This window comes from Cygnus atratus, chromosome 5 (genome assembly GCF_013377495.2).
Source record: "Cygnus atratus isolate AKBS03 ecotype Queensland, Australia chromosome 5, CAtr_DNAZoo_HiC_assembly, whole genome shotgun sequence".
Lineage (NCBI taxonomy): Eukaryota > Metazoa > Chordata > Aves > Anseriformes > Anatidae > Cygnus > Cygnus atratus.
In genome coordinates this window covers 24042506-24057002 of record NC_066366.1, presented here as the reverse complement: position 1 = coordinate 24057002, position 14497 = coordinate 24042506, and the positions used below count along the sequence as shown (strand labels likewise).

The window sequence follows — 14497 nt, the reverse complement described above, 5'->3', positions numbered from 1 at the left end:
GGCACCTGTCTCCACCTTAGGCTACCTTTCTCCTTTGAGAAGGTAGGGAACAGGCTGTTGCTTATGACTCTTCTCAACCTCATGCAAGCAGAGAAAAAGCTTTCTTTCTCAAGTCAGCCAGCTAAGCATTAAGTGGGAATCTTACCCTTACTTTCCACCTTCTGACATGAGTTCACTATCTCAGTCTGCTGGTGACCAGACCTTTTTCTTCCTACTTGGTAACTGTTAGCTGCCTGAGTTTTGCTGGTTTTTGCTGCAGCATTTTGCAATCTGGTCACATCACACAGAGTTGAGAGAAAAGACATCAACCATGTTTGCTTTCTGGAATGGATATAGTATGCCTGTGAAAGATGTAATGTGAAAAGGAATCACTGTGCATGTAAGTAGAAATGTGTATTAAGGTAATCTGCCTAAATTGCCAAACTGCCAGTAACCTAGTTTGCTACTTCCTGGCTCTGAATTTGGTCTATATACATCAAGGCCTCTCATGAGCCATACAGCCTCTTGGGATTAGACAGGATTTTGTGCAGATTTTTCAGGGTACAGTTTTAGATTTTTATGTCTACGTCCCATGACAGTCTCAAAAGTCTTTTTTTTTTTTTTTTTCAGGTCTAGCTCTAGACTGCATAGATAAGAATAGCTGAAGAAAAAGCAGTGAGTCTTGCAACACCCTTTTCAAACCAGTGATGTTGGGGATAAGGAACAATTACAATGATCTTTTTGATATTTCTGAGAAAAGTCTTTAACATATTTCTAGTGTTATTATTAAATTTTATGGACTATCAACATAGTAAAATCTGCTCAGAATAGGGAAGTCATTCAATAGAACAACAAAGACTGTACTTTCTTTTTCTGGCTTGAAGGCAGATTTACGACAGCTTGATTATACTGACACCTGAGATGTCTGAAGACAGTTTTAATTCGCTAGCTTGTTTACCAAAGCTGATCAGAAATTGAACACTACTTTACAACATTATTCAGTGAGTACATGCTCAGAGTGAAGATTAGTCTGTTTTCTATCAGGAGAAAAAAAAATAAGCTTTCCAACAGTAAGGACCTGTACAGTGAAGAAGAGACCGAAGATTTAATATCAGTGTTTTGCTATGTCCTGTGCAGTTTATTTAAATTCATTCTTCCACTTAAGTTCACTGGGTGTTTAAAACTTCAGCTGGAATACCAGTAACATTACAACTGGGAACATCACAACATTCATACACCTACATTTTCAATGATAACACTTGCTTAGCAGCTTCAGTGCTGATTTTTTTTATATTTATTTTATTTATTCACTTATTTTTGAGTGGACGTGATTGTACCACCACCTCTTCATAAGCAACAGCTCCACCACCGCCTGCTTTTTGCTTTGCCCAGGGTTTCTGAGCCCCAGGGATCTCCCTCCTGGTGTTTCCCTCCCTCACAGCCAGGCCCAGGCCACCTCGAAGCTCCCGCTGGCGGCTGGCACCCCTTGGCCCACTGGGCCCACTCAGCCTCAACGGCTGGGGCCTGGCCGTTGGAAGGTGGCGCTGAAGGGAGGAGAGGTTAAGAGATGGCTGGAAAACAGCTTGTATTTCCCTCTCTGTAATCAGGGCTTGGCATGAGGAGTTACTCAGGGGTCTGCCCTGAGGTGAAGGCGTGGTGGGACCTGGTGCTCCCTGTGGCTCTTTTCCACCACCCCTGCCAGCAGAGGCACTGGCTGCTTCACATCACCCCAGGTCCTGTAGAGCTGCTGCCCCAGGTGAGGCAACGTTGGTCCCGCACCTTGCCCTTGGTTGCTGGCCCAGGTGACACCAGGTTGGCCTTGGTGTGGTGAAATTGGTGTGATCTTGTTGCCCAGACAGGTTGTGGAGTCGCCTTCTCTGGAGATATTCAAAACCTGCCTGGATGCTATCTTGCGCAACGTGCTCTAAGTGATCCTGCTTGGCAGGGGGGTTGGACTAGATGATCTTCAGAGGTCCCTTCCAACCTCAGCCAGTCTGCGATTGTGTGTGTGTGAAATCCCCTGCCCCGAGGAGGAGGCTGATGCACAGCCGTGAGGGCCTGTCCTCCTCTGCGGTGTGTTTTGCACACAAAGATCACCCAAGGTAGAAGGTTTGTGGGGGACTGTCAGGGAAGGCCAGGCATGGGGGTGCCTCAATTTATGGAAGACATTTGGGACATTTGGTGTTTGAAGCAGCCCACTGTTCTCAGTACCCGGCCTAGCATTTAAGCCACTGGCAGAGTGCATGTTGGTTACTGGGGGTTGGTTGAGTTAAGGTGAGAAAGGAGGAGGAAAGGGCTTTTGTCAAACAAGGTGTTTATCTTGCTTTTCTGCTTTAGTGTATGACTGGAAGAAAAATTCTGCTCATTTAAAGGACCATAGAGTTATGCTTTAAAGGTAAGGCTATTAGCCATATATTTTTCTGGTTTTACTGATAATTGACACATTTGTATGCTTTTCAGAACTATATCATAAGGCTGTGTAAATTCAGCAGATAAATGCATGTCACCCTTTCTCTGTGTGCTGCTTGTATGCTGCTGTTGTCTCACCTAAATAGTAATCGAGAAACAGCATTAGGATGTTAGTATGAAACATTACTATGAAATTAGTCCATGAGTCACTCTATCTAGGTAGAATTATGTTATTCAATAAAAAAAATATTTCTGGTCATATTTATTCTTTCTGGATATATTTTAAATGTTTTGTAAATGAAACATTGCTAAAGAAGTGGAACTGTTTAGGATATCCTTAACTCCAGAGTTACTATCATGTTACATGGCACTGCTTACTCTTTCATGAGAGTCTGAGCATCAGAGCAGTCTGTTGCTGTGTTCATGCATTTTATTAGCATCTGAATTAGAACAACCTATCTAACTCAATAATACTTTACCACCTGCAGTGATAGCTCACTAGGCTGAGAAAAAAAAATAAAATTCTCTACTCTACCTTTTGTTTCCATTTCCCTCTCCTCAATGTATACTTTATCACCTTTATATATATTTATATATTTATGTTTATATATATAACATATATCTGAATATATTTATATTTATATATACATATTTTTATATATGGGTGTTTAGTAATCCTTTTATAACCAAGATGCACATATTAAATGATTTTTTTTAATATTAAAAGAATTTCCTCAGTATCCCAACAATTTATATTTTTGCCATAAAATCCCAATTATGAATCATTAAAGTAAAATACTGAGAAATGGTCCAGTGCTTTATGTATGGTCAATTCACTTTTTTTCTTGGTTTATTTAGCTGCAGTACATCTCACAAGACTAGCTGGAAATTCCAGGTCGTGCTTTGGATTGTGTAGCATTTTCAGATATATATAACTAAATCTGCATTTTCCCAGATTGCTGAAAGAACGAACAAGGCAGAAATAAAATGCTCTGACAGCTCATGACACTTCTCAGTCACTGGGGAGATGTCTGTTAATAGTCTTGGTGGATGATAGGCTTGATGGATCTGTTTAGAAAAAAAAAAAAAAAGCACATATTCTCAAAGCTCAGCACAGAGAGTAAGTGATAGTGAAAAGAACCAGCAGATAGTAAAAATTAAGCTGGTTACAATTGTGTGCAACCATTTCTCATTAAACCAGAGAATAAGCAGTGGGAGGCATCCTCCATAGGTTGGTTACCTGTTGACAACCTGTGAAGTTCTGCAGCTTCATGGGCCACCTATTTTCTGGACCTCAGGATTTTCCTAATATATTGCATTATGTTCTAAATGTCAATTATTTTTTCATCTGTAGCTCTATTTTCTCATGCATAAACAGAACATTGCAACTTGTAGAGCTATTTTAAGAATTTGCATCCAAGTCATTCTAGTCTAGAAGACTATTCATTAAAGGGAATCTGATATTTTCCTTTCCTCCTTAGGAAGTTTCCCAGGAGGCATATGTGACTTAGTGCTTGTTATGTTAGACTTTTGTTAAATATAGGAAAAAAATTTTTCTTGGCTGAAAATACCCTTTACCCCTCAAAATAAGATTTTCCAAACAAAATTGAGTTTTATCTGTATATTTCTATATACATTTGCCATCAAAGTTAACCTTTCTTTTCTCTGTTGCTAGGTTTCAGATGACAGACTGCAACTGCATAGTGTGGTCATTCTTTTGGCTCATTGTCCTGGTGTTTCTTGGCTGGCCCATAAGCATACTCATGTGTGCACTTCATGGATTCCTTTCTCCTCTGGCTACTTTAATAGGACTAGATGAATTAAGTGAAGCATTGCTGAAGGGTGCATGTCTGGGGAGGCAGTGTGCTCAGAATGTGCGCAATGGCAAGTCCCCATGTTAAGCAATGAGGACAGCCCTGCATCAGACAAGCACTCAACTGTATAAAATGGAATTTCATTGTTTACTCTATTAATCTCATATTTTTTAACTCCAAATATTTTTTCTTAGTATTTCAGTGTGTACATTTCTCTTTAGAGTGTCTAGAAACCTTAACACTTCAGAGGCTTGTCTCTGAGAATATAAAATACAAGTTGCAGCTATTGTTTTCAAAATGGGTAATGATGCTGTGTACATGGAGAAGGTAGCTAAGTGCTTATCTCAGGATTTGAGCTTAGTGTCAAAATCTATTTAAATGGAAGATGATGGAATGCACCTAATGGGTGCGACTAAGACACCCAAGAAGAATAGATTCTGAATTGGAAATTTATTTTTGTGAATGTTTTAATCTCCAGTGTACATTGCTCAATAGTAAGAGAAGTAAAATTCTGATCTGAGGTCTTTGGAGTGTGCGTGTTTTCATATATATGTTTCGGTGCCTTTTTAGTTTATTTCCTTTGCAATAGACTTTAGAAATATTTTGTTTTATGATGTTATTTTGTATTAATTTCTTGTGAACAACAGTTTTTCAGTGGAACAGCATTGCTGATGGGTGGGCTCTATGCACTGATTTCAAGTATATTAAATAAAGAAAGAATTTCTGTAGACACTTTCCTTATATCCTACTTTGTCCTTCTGTTTTGGCATATTTTTATGATCCATTGAACACTAAGCATTATCCAACCATTTACTTGTAATACTTGTGATTTCCAAGAATTTGAATAGGTCTATAGAGAAAGTATTTTTTATTTTGCTTTTTATGTCCCATGTTTGCTGGTTCTGTTATCTTTATATAATAGTAAGTAAATATATGAAAACAAGATTTGTTTTCTAAAAGTTTTCTTTCTTGCTTCAAAAGACATTGTATAGTGACCAGCTGCCAGGGTGACAGTAACTGCATTTTACAGGAATGATCACACCTAGAAGGCAGTTTGAAGAGGTTTAATTGATTGCATGGGTCTCTATGGCAGCTGGAGACTGGCCTTGATTGTTAGAGACCTCCTCTATTTTTGCCAAAACTGTGGCCATTTGGTCAGAGACTTTTCATGTAAAACGTCTACCTCAGGTTGGATATTGGAAAATCCCCAAACTACTTAGCTATTTTTGAAAATGTATTTGGGGAAAATTATGTATTCTGTAAAAATAAGAAAGTAGAGCCAATCTGTTGAGAGGTTCTAATCATTCCACCATTTGCATGTCTAAAATTTGACAAAGGGAAGGGTAAGTATGATTGATAATTTCTTTTGCTCTTTTCAGAACAGAAGACAATTGAATTCATATTTGCCAGTAAGCTACTGCAATAAAAAGGACACTGTAAAATAAAGTTTGCCATAACTGAAGTCTTTGTTTTTTATCAGAATAGCTAGGGGTCTGAATCCTTAGAAGAAGTTTTCAGGGTGTGAATCTTGAATAGTAAAAAAGATCACGTAAGCTGTGAACAGGGATAGTATTTCAAAAAGACCCTTGTCCCCAGTTGGCCTCAAACATCAAGCATCATCTTATGCTGAATTAGGTGATGATAAATAGAAGTTTAATTATTTTTTTTTGTTAATTCTGTTCTCTGAATCATTTAACTGCCACTGTGTATTATCACTGAACTGAGTAGATGTGAATTTTGCTATGGCATTCCAAACAGCTGTAACATAATGTAAAGTAGATTTAACGTCTATCTAAAATGCATTTTAAGATAAAAAGTGGAAATATGTGATTCAGACTGACCATAATATGTGTTCTGAATAAGGAAGATGAAGGAGAAATAAATGCACCCAAACTCAAACCTAGAACAAGTTTGTGGTTCATGTGGTGGATTGCCTGTAGGGAGCCTTCAAAGTGCTGGAACAAAAGAATAATTTTGTGTTTGACCTATTCAGCACAAGCAGAATTACTTGGATATTTTCTCTTTTTTTCTCTCGTTTATAGCTCCACAATAACCAAATAGTATTGAAACAAACTTTTGAAAAAAAAAAAATTTTTTTGTTGAAAGCTGCTTTTAAAATATGTCTGTGGTAATGTTCTTTTCTCACACAGAATAAGCTTTTTGAAATCAGTCGTAAATGTTACTGTCTGTCTTCCAACAACAATTGTACTAACTGGTAAAATGGAACCTGAAATGTACAAACATTTTAAAGTTATTGCTGAAATCTAGCAGCTTCTTTCCTGGGAACAGTGGAGTTGTAGTTATTTTGCTCCTCATTTTGCTCTGTTTCTTATCTGGTTGATACCACAGAGCACTTCTTGTGTCAAGGCAGTGTCTGTGATGCCAAATCTCAGAAGGACTTGTGACAGACACACTGGGAGCTGGAATGTCGAGTGATCTCTATAAGCATCTCTTTACAATGTTTTTTTTTTTTTTTTTTGGTCAGGTTTTGGACTCCATCTTTGTGTTTATGACTTCCATATGGGAATGGAACTTCAGAAGGAAGTGTTCTAGACCAGGGATCTTCAAACTGTTTTTTGTTTTTGTTTTTTTTTTTGTTTTTGTTTTTAGCATGCACTCCTATCAAAAACATTTCAAGCATCTCTGCCCAGTATATGTATACTTATTAATATATAAATTATATGAATATACTACTATATTCTCTACACGATAAAATGTACACAAGTACCAATGAAAAAGAGTGGCACAAAGATGAAATAATGCTATTTAAAATATATTTGTTTTGCTTTTCAATAGTACAAAAATACATTATTCCTGCATCCCAGTGGAATGTCTTGCATGTTCCACTTCGGAGACCACTGTTCTAAACATCCCCAAACACACTTCTTCCAAGGAGCACCTGAGTTTTATAAGCCTTCTTGGTTCGTCATCATTTTTTCCATATCTGATAAAAAAGTAGATTTTGTAGCAGCTCTGGAATAACTAGACCAACACTAGAATTGACTGAAACAATAATTACTCATGTTCATGTTACACTTCTCCATTTTCTTACATTTTCTGTGTATTTTTTTGCTCATCTTTTTGAAACTAATCACTGAAATACATTTACAAACTGGTTACCATTTTATACAGGCCATATACAATTCTGCAGCTAGGTTAAAAAGAATTTATGTTACATTCTAAACCACTCCAAACATCTTTCATTACTAATGTTGTAACAAAGCTTCTTTTAACTTCATTCTAACAGAACTTCTTTTTACACAGTTTGTGCTAGTATTAGAAACTAGGTCTGCAGCAGTAGTAGTGGTGTGTAATTCTACAGTGAGAAATGATCTCTTGCTTATAGGAGGGATTGATTCTGAATGATGTTAAGTAGTTTAGGATGATTAGCACTGATTCTTTTATTCTTTCACATTTTTTTTGTTCTCGAATGACAGGAACAGAAAAATAGGTAGTGTCTGCCACAGTGAATCTAGAGATCATTATTAAACAAGCTGTGCTTTTATAATACTTTAAAGTTCATTTTCTTTAACTTCCTGTAAGAGTAGTGAAATATGATAAATAGATAAGAATAGATGGAGGCTGGTGTATGCTATATTTAATCATTTAAATTAATATGCTTTACAAGTAAAAGGTCATTCACAGTCATGAATATTCAAAAGGAACAACCTCATGTTTATCTCGATTTACATTTTACTAACAAGCATATCTAACCTTACATTTATAATTTCTAACATTCTTTTAGATGATTCAATTTTCTATGATACCATGTAAAACAGGATCTTTTCTTCCTTTAGTTTTTCTTTCAGAGTTCATCTACTCCACATGACATTTTCCCAGCTTAAATGATTAATCTGCTTGTGACATCATATTAGTTGGTTTGGCATCAGTGACATTTTGATAACTAACTGCATTTTCATAACAGTTCCAGATCCAAAAGACGAAATGAGAGTTTAAGTAAAGCTATTGTGATTTTCAACCCACTCGTGTTTCTGTGCTAAGCGGAATTCCAAGATCTTTTCTCTTTTCATTTAAATATTGTAGAGATATTTTTTTCAAAGAGGTAAGCCCTTCAATATTTCCTTTCCTTGCTAATAATTTAACTTGGAATCTCACTCCTCTATGGCTTCAGCTGGATATAGCTTTGCTGAAACCAGTAGGACTTTATATGACTTTCAAGCTGATCAGCTTGGAGAACCTGGTTGAGCAAAGTGATTTCATCATTACAACAACTATTTGATCTTGCTGACAGATATGCCTACGAATCTAGTGTGGTGTAATGTTATCATTTTCAAACTAGTTTTTATGGTCGTCTGTAAAATTGCATGTCCCAAGACGCCAGTAGGAATGGAGTAATAAGTGGAAAATTTGAGGACTACCAGACAGAAGCTTAAAACATTGGAGTAATACTTCTAAGATTCATTTTTCATTTTCAGATTGACCAAAAGTTTCCTGTTTAGCCTTATATAATGTCTCATTGCCTACCTATAAAAATCTCACAGGAATTTTGGGAGATTAACATTTGCTAGTAACTAGGAACTTGGTAATACCAAAGTGGAAGACCTGTGTTTATAGATAGAAAGCTACTAACTTTAGGATAGAAACAGGTTGGTAGCTAACACAATGTATATTCTAGCTTTTCCTCTTAGTATGTCAAGCTCTAAGGGCTTACTTAGTTTATCTGCTTGCAGCCCAATTTATTTAATTTTCAGAATATGCTGAGACATGGTATTTTCAGGATTCATCCTGTTATTTATCTTGAATGTATTTTATGCTTGTATTGCATTTTACTCGCTTCCTGTTGCTATTGAATTCTATCAACAAAATAATTTCAATCACTTAATTCAATATGAATAGCCCTAAGGTGTTAACTGTCCAGTTTCTGCTGGGATTTGCCTTCTTGCAGTTTTCTTTGTAGATGACAACCTAAATTAACAGGTTTGTAGGGTATACAGTGATACATAATGCCCAGAGTAAATTAGCTAGTTACAGTTAAACTTAATAAATATTTCTTTATTCTTGGGCATTTAGGCTTTTTATTTAAGTATAAATAGTAGTTATGTCCTCCTTAATCTGATAAGAAAGCAATATCCATAGATAGCTATTTGTGGGCTTACTCCAAAGTCTACGAAGACAGTTTATTAGCAATTTCAGTGTGGTTTGTATCAACCCCTTAAGCTTTTTTATCATGACTGTCTCTCATACATAAAATAACCTTTCTGAGCTTCTGTAATTAATGCCCATTTTTCTTGCATTTGGGCACTTAGAACTCATTGCAGTATGATCGGTATAGCAGTGTGGTAGATAGTGTATGTAATTCCTACAGCAGTCATATAGATAATTTTCATTTGATATGTCATAGGGCCTTCAGTGGGAACCAGCTTGATCATCAATGAGAGAGAAAGGAAACAGAGCAGATGACTTACAGGAGGTGTAGTATTTCTTTTCAGTTTCCAAAAGGTATGACACGATTTATGTTTTACAAGAGATGATGTATTAATGGCCTTTACCTTTAAAATTGAGTGTATTTTGAAGCCATCATAGATTTTAATTGCTAGTTCCATGAAATAATTACAGTATGCTAAAATTAAGGCTTGAGGTGCTGAAGTAGCTAATTTTTAGTTGCCTGTCACTCAGAAATCTAGAGAATTGACATAGATGTTTTGGTTCCACCTTAAATGTACGAGATGGTTTAGGCACTGGAACGTGCTAGAAAAAGCTGAAGTAATGACAAGACCTTTAGAGCTAATGTATTGGAAGCACTAATCCTGTGATGTGTCTGAAACCCCCTTCCTTTCTGGAGTTGGTATGCTTCAGCTGGTGTATCTGGCAGATAGAAGCCCTGCTCATTTGGGAGACAGAACCTGAAATTCTTGAAGAGTTTGACTGTATCTTTTCCTCCTGAGAATCTATACAGGACTTACTCTTTACTGTTTCTGTCATTGAGTTCATTTTTAAGTGCACCTGGGCATAGAAAAGGAGGTGGAGGTAGAGAAGAGGCAACTGCTTCTCCCTTTTATTACAGATTAGAGTACTCTGCTGGGATGTGCAATATAAATTTAATGCTCTCTTCAGCTGTTAGGTAGCATCCTAAGCACTGTAATGCCTTTGAAGCTTAACAGATAAGTTTCTCCATCATTCTGTTGGATGTGGACCTCTGGGTATGAAAAAGCAAAGGGAGAGAATACAAAAGAGATGAAACGTGACTCTGCAATCCATTAGGTATACTTGGCTGCAGGTGTCCTGGGCATCTTCTTTTATTATTTTAACCTAATGTCTATGTAAAGCAGGATTTTCCATCCATTTGCCAGTTAAGTGTTTTGAACCTCAAAGCAGTATTATCAAACTTTACGTTCTTTTCCCGATCCTCTGATTTTTATGTGTCATTATGCAGAACAACTTCAGTGGGACAGAGTAAGAGGGACTCCAAATAATTTAAAGGCAGCAACTTCATCTCAAAATCCAGTACATGTTCTGAACACTGTTGGGAACTGCCATCATGATGTGTGCCCAGCCTTTGTACTAAGTTTTGCTTGACAGAGATACATATAGGTTTAAATGCTGTGTATGATTAGGTATGCTACCTAGTAACCTGGTAAAAATTTGGAGGACTTCTTGGTGAAAATATAGGTACCAATAGATGAGCCTGTATGGTTTTGAAAATATATATTTTGAACTTAATTTAGACATAGATTTGAATATTTTATATTATTGTGTATTTTGAGATTTCTGTCTTTTGCAGAACCATGAATTACACAACTTTATTTTTAGTAAAATAAGTACTTGGCATTTTCATCCTGAGTTTAATAGTCTCCAATACTGTTTTATGAACTCACAACAGAAGGAATGATCTGTATCTGATATGACTAACAACAACAGTTTCTGAACAAAGGACACAAAATAATATATGCATTGGGTACACAAGCAAGACTTTTTTAAAATACACTTGACTTTGAGCTTTTGCTTCTTTCTTTGAGCTCTTGCTTCTACACAAGGAGGAGTAAAGCACTGCAAATGAGTCAGTCTGCCACCTTTAAAACACTTGTGCTTTCTTAATGGACAAGAGGATGATGTCAGGTGTTTCTAATTAGCATCTTGACAGGCAAGCAGCCAGCAATGAGCACCGCATTAGGTTACGTTCTTTGGGTGCAAGTTGAAGACAGTAATTATGGCATTTTAGGACAGGTTGGTTTTGTGGCCAGTTGAACCTGAATCTAGTAGTTTCCATGCATATCAGAGAGCAGTGAGAGCTGGCTGCTCCCTAGAGGATGGGGAGCCACAGGGGACAACATTGCAAGTGGGGTAGGACAGGGATCTTGCCAGGCAGGTCCCAGGCCTAAGGGACGCTCAGGCCAGGTGTGGAAATGGTGGTTATCTGATCCAGATCTGAGCAAGAGTCCAGATGGAGTATCCATACTCCACTCCATAATGGAATATCATGGTGATGAGTCAAGTCTGAGGTCAAGAAGTCCATCTGCTGGGCAGATCTGCTGGTGTCCAGCAGGCCCATAACAACAAGGCCAGACTGAGACACAAAGTTCAGGTGGGGATCAAGAACAAGGATAGTGAGGGGAAACAGGCTCAGACATGGCCCTGGGAGGGGACGTGGCTGGGCAGGGTCATGGGGATGGGGATGTGCCAACTTCAGCCCATGGGTTGTCCCGGTTGGAGGGGCCCATGGTTGGGCAGAGCAGGGCTATGGAGCTGGAGCCTGGCTCTGCCACGGGCTTGCTGGGACAGGGGCTGATGGCCCCAGGGCTGATGTGAGGGCCTGGGCATGGGCAGGGTGGGGGGAACCCAGGGGCTGCTGGGCAGCCATAGTATGGGCTGGAAGTGCCCTCAAGGCCATGGCAGATGTGGTCTCCAAGCGTCATGCAGTTAAGCAAAGTTAAATAAACATGCTATTTTTATTTTCCCTTTAACTCTGTCAGTCAGTCTGAATATAGTTTGAATCCCTAGAAACCTTGGTCCTGGTTATCTCTAGTGGAAGATAATGTCAGTGCCAGACCCTGTCTGTGTGCCAGTGTTCTCTGTAAAATACGGCTGACTTAGCAAACTCATTCTGCATGCAAGTTTTCCTTGTATTTACTGAGTTTAACCGAGTTCCTTGTTCTAGGGCCATTTTTTCTCATTTTGAAGGGCAGTACACTCTATTTGACTTTTTGTGAATGTCAAGCTTTGTCAGATATCTGTCCAATATCTTGGTCTATCCAAGACATTTTGCACTGAGAAACTATCATTTTTCAGGAGTGTAATTCCTCTGGAGGCAACAACGTGGCCTGTAGTTTTGGTACTGTTTTGCAAAATAGAAAAGTATCTAGATGTTTTTTGTGGTGACTGCCTTTGGTTGTGTTTTGTGTATTATTTTAGGAGTTATTTAACGGGGAAGTAATCCCTTTATGAACCATTAAACTTTTTTTTTCCTGAACTCCTACTGTGCTTAAGGCAACAGACTAAAAATGTATTTTCAGCAACATTTTCCCCAAACGACTTAAATGGTGAACTTCTTGCCAATGAGATTTTCATTGATGCCATCTGGTACTTCCTCTGATCTTGAGTCACTGAGATTTTAGGTAAGTGACCTATCCTTTAAATCTTCATTTAACCTTTCAGTTCTAACACACTTTTTCAGATTTTTTCCCAGGTTTTGTAATGGTTCTCCCGAGTCGATCGTTGTTCCCAGATTCAGGACAGTTTCTGTCTGGGCCATTCTTACAGGAAGAATGACAACAAACACAAATTTTAGCTATGCCTGAGAGATTTTTCAAATGCAAGAGTATGTGGCTCCACAGCTCTTACTTTATCTGCAGGACACATTGAACATCTTTATATGAAATACTAATTTAAATTTGACTTAAACAGTTTAGGATTATTTAGCTGTTAATTTGTTTTTATTTAATGTCAGGTCTCAGTGAATTTTAACACCAACCTAGTCTGTTTATAGCACAGGAATAGTTTACTGGACAAACTGTGAGATTCTAAAATAAAATGTATATTTACTCAGGAAAAAATCCAAGTATTTTATGTAATTTCATTGTCTTCAACATCAGTACATTAGTATGAAATTATGGACCTGGCCTGCAGACCCACTGACTGCATATCTAGTCAAATTCAGAAAAAAAAGTAAGCTAAAAGTTGGGATAAGTCCATAAATAAATTGAAATCAAATGTTGGCTGAGAGATTTTGTTCAGGTGAAATATACATGAGTTTTACTTGAAAATGTGACACCAGTATTTTGGTATCTCATCACATGATTAATATTTCAGAGGTTTTTTTGTTTGTTTGTTTGTTTGTTTTTTTTTTTTTTTTACATTACCTTTCAAAATGTCATACGGTCTAATGAAGGTGCATCTCTAGCAAGTAGTACAAAGAAAACAGCCCAGATTTTTTGACTGACTGACATCATTGTATCTCTGTTGAAATCAGTGGAATGTGAAGAAAAAAAAAGTGCCATTCTATTATAAGGAAGAAAATATGAAAACAAGACAGCCAGGGGGACTCAAGTGAAAGAAAAATCATGCCCAATTCAAATCTATATAGCAAGCATAAGTAATTACAAAGTTGACTGAGCCAGTAACGGGTCTTCCTGTGTTAAGGATGGCTTAACTAGAACGAATTGTTCTAATACATTTGAAATCAAGCATTCTATTCTAGAGGTAACCCAGAAACAACCCTACATTTTTCTGTGATAGTTATGAAGCATGTTAAGCAAAGTGTGAAATCCTTTGATTATTTACAGGAAATGTATAGAAGAGACAGTACAAACTTCTTGCTAATGCCTTGGTAAATGTTTAGCCTTGTCCAAAACAGAGCTTCTTTACAAGAAAAATGAGGTACACCCTGGTTTGTTTTCTTCAGTAGATAAAACAATACTGGTAGAAAACATTCCCCAATGTCATTCTAGAATACTATTTAGGAAATTATTAAACCCTATAAGTAATCCCCTTTTAGTGCCTTCAAATTGTTTCCAACGCCAAGCATTCTAGAATGGCTCAAAATGTGGTTTTGCTATTTTCACTTCAGTTGAACTCTGCTTCTTCTCTATGGTATTTTTTCACCCTGTGTGTACGCAATAGGATTAGCTTAGAAAATGCTCTCTGAGATCTGAAAAATCTGTTATGTACATGTCAGTACTGTTATCGTGTTACACATTTTATTGTTAAAATGACAAATGTCTGTCTGGTATGAAATCTTCTGAATTGTACTCAACATGTTATGAGAATGTTGGACTGAAATGAAGACTACATTACTGAAGATTTAACATGTTATAGGAAATTATTTTTGGAAATATTTG

The 14497-nt window shown here is 37.3% G+C and overlaps 1 long non-coding RNA gene across 1 annotated transcript; it reads left to right on the top strand.

The window, feature by feature from the left end:
* The first annotated feature begins 1509 nt into the window (after nucleotides 1-1509).
* LOC118250726 (uncharacterized) lies at nucleotides 1510-4842 on the top strand. The gene is made up of 3 exons (XR_004779520.2): nucleotides 1510-1735; nucleotides 2317-2374; nucleotides 4064-4842. It is a non-coding gene; the product is annotated as an uncharacterized LOC118250726 (long non-coding RNA).
* Nucleotides 4843-14497: the final 9655 nt, after the last annotated feature.